The sequence below is a fragment of the Pteropus vampyrus genome, unplaced genomic scaffold (genome assembly GCF_000151845.1).
Source record: "Pteropus vampyrus isolate Shadow unplaced genomic scaffold, Pvam_2.0 Scaffold7, whole genome shotgun sequence".
Classification (NCBI taxonomy): Eukaryota; Metazoa; Chordata; class Mammalia; order Chiroptera; family Pteropodidae; genus Pteropus; species Pteropus vampyrus.
Genome location: NW_011888788.1, coordinates 14,887,737 through 14,893,192, shown reverse-complemented (window position 1 = coordinate 14,893,192; position 5,456 = coordinate 14,887,737). Strand labels below are relative to the sequence as shown.

Sequence of the window (5,456 nt, the reverse complement as noted above, 5' to 3'; positions counted from 1 at the left end):
CAAATGCCAGGTAAAGAGGCCTCGGAACAAGGGCTAGAGGCGCCCAAGCTAAGCGTGCAAGTTCTTGAAGAAAAGTAATAGGAAGGGAGACCTGAAAAGATTTCTTAAGGCCTTGGCTCTTTTGAGGGACATCCATGTCCTGACTCCTAACAACAGATAGAGTTGTTAGGCTAGTTCGGAAAAAGAGGCTTTTGTGGAGAATCCTGTATGCTCTTCAACTCCTTCTCTTCTTCTGGAGCCATAGGGATGTCACTCAGCTCACCTAGGGTGATACAGATGTGGTCTCTCTTCTAGGAACACATATTTGCTTTTCTTCTTCAGATGTTCTGCTCACATCCTGGTAGGCCCATTTTCTATCCATCACTGGGTATCAAGATAATGTATATGCTTAGATACTAGACAGCTTTCTGTGATTATGGAATAGCCTATAATCTGTATGATCCAATATGGTAACTATTACCCACAGATAACTGAACACTTGAAATGTAACTGGAGTAACTGAGGAATTGAGTTTTACATTTCATTTATTTTTAATTAATTAAAATTAATTTTCAATGTAGCTAATGGCTACCATATTACATAGCACAATTCTAGAGGGCAGTGTGTTGAACAAGCCCACTACCTTATGAAACTTTGATAAATATTATCCATTTAAAATTGAAGCCTATTGAAAGGCTAAACCTTTGCAAAAATGGCCACTGGCTTGCTGACTTTCTTGCAGCTCCTGTTTCAGAGCTGAGTGTGCTGGGTGCTGGACATCAGCACATAAAATTATAAAGCTTAAATGTTTAGTGCCAAGAACTACTCATTTTAAGAAAGATTTTATGACATGAGAGTTGCCACATTCAGAATAAAATGGACAATAGCAAAATGAGCTTGCGATTTTTCACAAGCTTCCTGGGCAAGTTCTCCAAAGTACAGAGAAAGGGGCGGCTGCTGATAGGAACCCTTTTTTGGCTTAATCAAAGACTCAAATTGTGAGTCACTGCATTTGATAGCTTCTCTTGTTTAAACAACAACAACAACAAAAAATCCAAAAAACAAAAAACAAACAAACAAACAAAAAACAAAGAACACTCAACAATTGAATGTATGTGAATGCATCTTTATGCTCCAAGGTTGGAAAATAATCCAGCATGGTTGGAATGTAAAGTTTGCTTTCAGAAACTACAGTCCCCAGTTTAGCCAAAAGTATGGTGCATTGCAAATGACCTTTTAGAAGTCTACACGAACTTTAAGAATGAGAGTGAAAGCATTCTAAACCCTGCTCCCTCAGATTTTTCATTTTTCAGCTCTTTCTGATCAGAAACCATTCCTCAAAGGGTGTGAATTTGGCTGCTGGTTTGATGACAAGCAGAGAGCTACCTTTAAGCACTAGTACCAGCTCACTCAGAGACTCTCTAGACATTACCTGGCCACACTGACTCAGTTTCCCCATTTTGTATTCTCTTAAGCCTGTATTGACTATGATCAGGATAGCCTCTTAATGGTCCCATCTCATCCTCCCAATGAGTTTATGTTTACTCTGGTCACAATCTTCCTCCTTCTTGACACATCTTCTCAGCACCTGGTGCTGATCCTGCATCAAGCCCCTCTGCCTGCTCCTCTCAATTCCATGAAGTCTTCTGGTGCTGGTGTGTGCATCCTGCACTTCACTACTCTTATTGCTTGCTAATCTGGTTTTCTTTCTGGGTCCTTGACTTTGCAGGAGCTTCCTGAGGAGAGGTCCTTGGAACCTACCAACTCCCTAATGTCGGCACAAGGAAAGAGCTCAATGGGCTCCTGACATTGGATGGAGGGGCTGATGAGAATGACAGGTCTGCATTTGCAATCAGGAGATTTGGCATTTCTAGGCTTTAGAGACTCATGGTAATAATCTGCATGAGCAGACCAGCTGAGAGGAGAGTTTCTGAAGCAAAGGGGGTTGAGCATGTGGTTCTGGGAAAGAAAGAAAGAGCAGGAGACTGGATATGCCCTACAGACTTGCTCTTTAATATGGTTTGGCGTATGGCAGCAGTAGCATCACTTAGGAGCTGGTCAGAAGTGCAGAATCTCAGGCCCCATCCCAGACCTTATGAATCAGAATCTGCATTTTAACTACATCACCAGTGATCCATGTGCACGTTAAAATTTGAGAAATGTTAGTCTAGACATAAATAGACATTTGGGACATACCTGAGGGGTGCAAGTTCTACTAAAAAGGAATACTTCACTCATGTTCGAGAATTAGATACTCTTGAAGGGACCAGGACCAACACTTTGAGAAAGAACATCAAAATCAAATTCTTTACATGGATGAACAATATTAAGTATTCTCAGCAAACAACAACAACAAAAACGAAACCCTCTACCTATATACACTGCCTGAAGTAGTTAGGTCTAAGGGCTAAGGGGTACTGCTGAAGGGGTAGGTGAGGGTAACTATTCAAGGAGTTAAGAGATCTAGGGAAAGTGAACCTATTTTGAATCTACTGGTTTGATAATGTCAGTGTTGGAAATCTACTCAAGCATCCCTGCATGACTACTGCCAGAAGAGAGGAAGGCACAAGGGGGTGGATGTCAATCAAGAGAGATCCTTAAAGACAGGAAGTTTGGTGGAATTTTGGGGGGATTGTTAGAATTTATGTTATTTGCCTCCTTTAATTACCTCCAGATGGTGAGAATGAGGGTTTGGAAAATGAACTCTCCAATAGCCACTAAAGAAAAAGAATAGAAAATCTTAAAGGCATCTTTCAAATCAAATCAAATCCACACCAGAAAGAAACTGGCAGTTCAGAAAGTTTTACTTTTCAGGTAAGAAAGCTTTTCAGAGCCAATGATATTTTCATTCTGCAGTACTCAAAGGTAGGTCACTTGAGAAATGTCTTTGGGCTTTGCAGATGCAATGAGAGCTGGAAGGCCAACATTCTCTTCCTTTCCCTTTGCAATGCAGACTCCAAAGGAGGTCAGAGCTACAGCTTCCTCCAGCTCAACAAATACTCTCCTCTCTGGTCTTTCATTCTAGGACAGAGACGCTCAAGTCTCATTTCTTAGGTAAGGAAAAAATGAATTACCCTTCCAGCTGCTCTGCCAACACAAGACAGAAGACCTAATAATGTCCAAGCAGGTGGAGTCTCATCTGATTTCCTCATCAATGTGCTGAGTACCCCAGTGACATATAATGACAGCTGGTGTAGACACTGCAGCTGTCTGCCCCCCAGACGAACCTCTGCCCTGTTGTCAAGGTTTCACATCAAACAGCTAAGGTTCTGGTATGTCAGCTCTTATCCTATCTCTTTCTCTTAAGAATGCCTTATCTCTCACCATCTCTAAGGTGTCCCATTGCAGAGCACTGAAGAATGTACTAGTTTTAAAGAGCTTTGAACTTGAGATGCTGAAGTGCAATCATTATCTCTTCAAGCTACCCTTCCTTAAAGAAGATTGACAGCACACAGACTCTTAAGACTCTTAATTCATCACTTCTTTTATCCCAAAGGGAAAAGAGTCACCATTTAATCTTATTTCTAACATGTTGGAAGCTGCCTGAATATAAAAGATTGCTTAACTAGTAAAGGTGATATCGGAAGGCTTTGCAGGATTATAACCTGGATATGCTGAAAAATCCTCAGGTTAGGCAGATTTTGATGGAATTCCTGGTTCTTGAATTAACATCGGGGATTACAAAATGACTCAGCCAAGAAAAAAAGTGGTCTAGTTCCTCTGAAAATGCAAAGAAGGGACTTTGGGGGATGGTGGTGTCTTGTGAACACTTTCATAGGTCCTAAGCATTTCTTTTTCTTTCTTTTCTTTTCTTTTTTTTTAGGTGAGGCAACCCTTGGTTGACCTCACAGATTGCAAAGACCTTGTCAGTTTACAATCCCTTATTTTTTTTATGCCTACAGCACCTGGTCTTCTTAGGTGTTCTCCCATCCAAGTACTAACTAGGCCCAACCCTGCTTAGCTTCTGAGATCAAACGGGATCGGGCTTGTTCAGGGTAGCATGGCCGTAGACCTAAGCAATTTTTTTTTTCCTGCAGAATAGTGTCCTAAAACCATAGGTATTCCCCATTCTACATCTTTTCCTTCTTCCCCTTCCCCCACCTGCCCCGGCTTTATTGAAATATAATAGACAATTATTTGCTTGTATTTACATTGTACAATTCAATGAATTTTTTCTTCAATTATTGTTGGCATACAATAATATACTAGTTTTAGTTATATAGCATAGTGATCAGAGATCCACATAACTTGCAAAATGATCACCCCACTAAATCTAGTATCCCTCATCCCCTTTACATATTTCTTATTAACTATCTTCCCCATACTACACTCTACATCTCTATGTCTATTCTGTGACTATCCATTTGTATCTCTTATTCCCTTTGCCTTTTTATTCCATGCCCCCAAATCCTCCCATCTAGTAGCCCTCAAAACAGTCTCTGTATCTGAGTTTATTTCCACTTTTGTTGTTGTTGCTGTTTATTTTGTTCTTTAGATTCCATTTGTACATGAAATCTTGTGATATTTGTCTTTCTCTATCTGACCCATTTCATTCAGCGCAATACCCTCTAGGTCTATCAAGACAATATCTTTTTCCATCCTTTCCTTTTAGTCTGTGTGTGTCTTTTAATCTGAAGTGAGTCTCTTGTAGGCAGCAGACGTAGGAGTCTTGTTTCTTATCCATTCAGCCACTCTATTTTTTGGTTGGAGAACTTAATTCTTTTCCACTTGAGGTACTTGTTGATAGGAATGTAGTAATTACCATTCTTTATTCCTGTTTTTGATACATGTTTTTCCTTCTTAAAGAAGTCCCTCCAACATTTTCTGTAATACTGGCTTGGTATTGATGAGTTCCTTTAGTATATTTTTGTTTGGGAAGCTCTTTATCTGTCCTTTGATTCTAAATGATAGCTTTGCTAGATAAAGGATTCTTGGTTGTAGATTCTGGGTTTTCAACACTTTGAATATTTTGTTTCAAGCCTTCTGTCCTGCAAAGTTTCTTTTGAGAAATCAGCTGCCAGTCTTATGGGTGCTCCCTTGTAGGTAACTAAATACTTTTCTCTTGCTGCTTTTAAGATTTTCTCATCGTATTTAACCCTTGGCATTTTAATTATGATGTGTCTTGGTGTAGGCCTCTTTGGGTTCATCTTCTGTGGGACTCTCTGAGCTTCCTAGTGTTACCAGTGTCTTGCAGCTGCTCAGCAAGGAGCACCTGACTCACCTAGGACACACCTGGATGTGGCTTGGGTGGGGCTATGAATTAGGGGAGGTGGAGTTTCATGGAATCTTCTGGGTGGAGTGACCTCTGTTATCCATTTTGATGACATCCCAGTCATGGCTCTCCTGAGTCCACACACTGGGAGCAGGGAGGGCTCAACAGAGGAACAATGGATACTGCCAGCACTTCTGTAAGGAGCAAGCCTTGCCTCTGGCCCTCACTCCAACAATTCAGTGTCCCCTTGTAAGTCCCTGGTGCC

General features: G+C 40.8%; 1 pseudogene; it reads right to left on the bottom strand.

Annotated features, from left to right (window-relative positions):
• Nucleotides 1-3,872: 3,872 nt before the first annotated feature.
• LOC111747003 lies at nt 3,873-3,991 on the bottom strand (annotated as a pseudogene).
• Nucleotides 3,992-5,456: the final 1,465 nt, after the last annotated feature.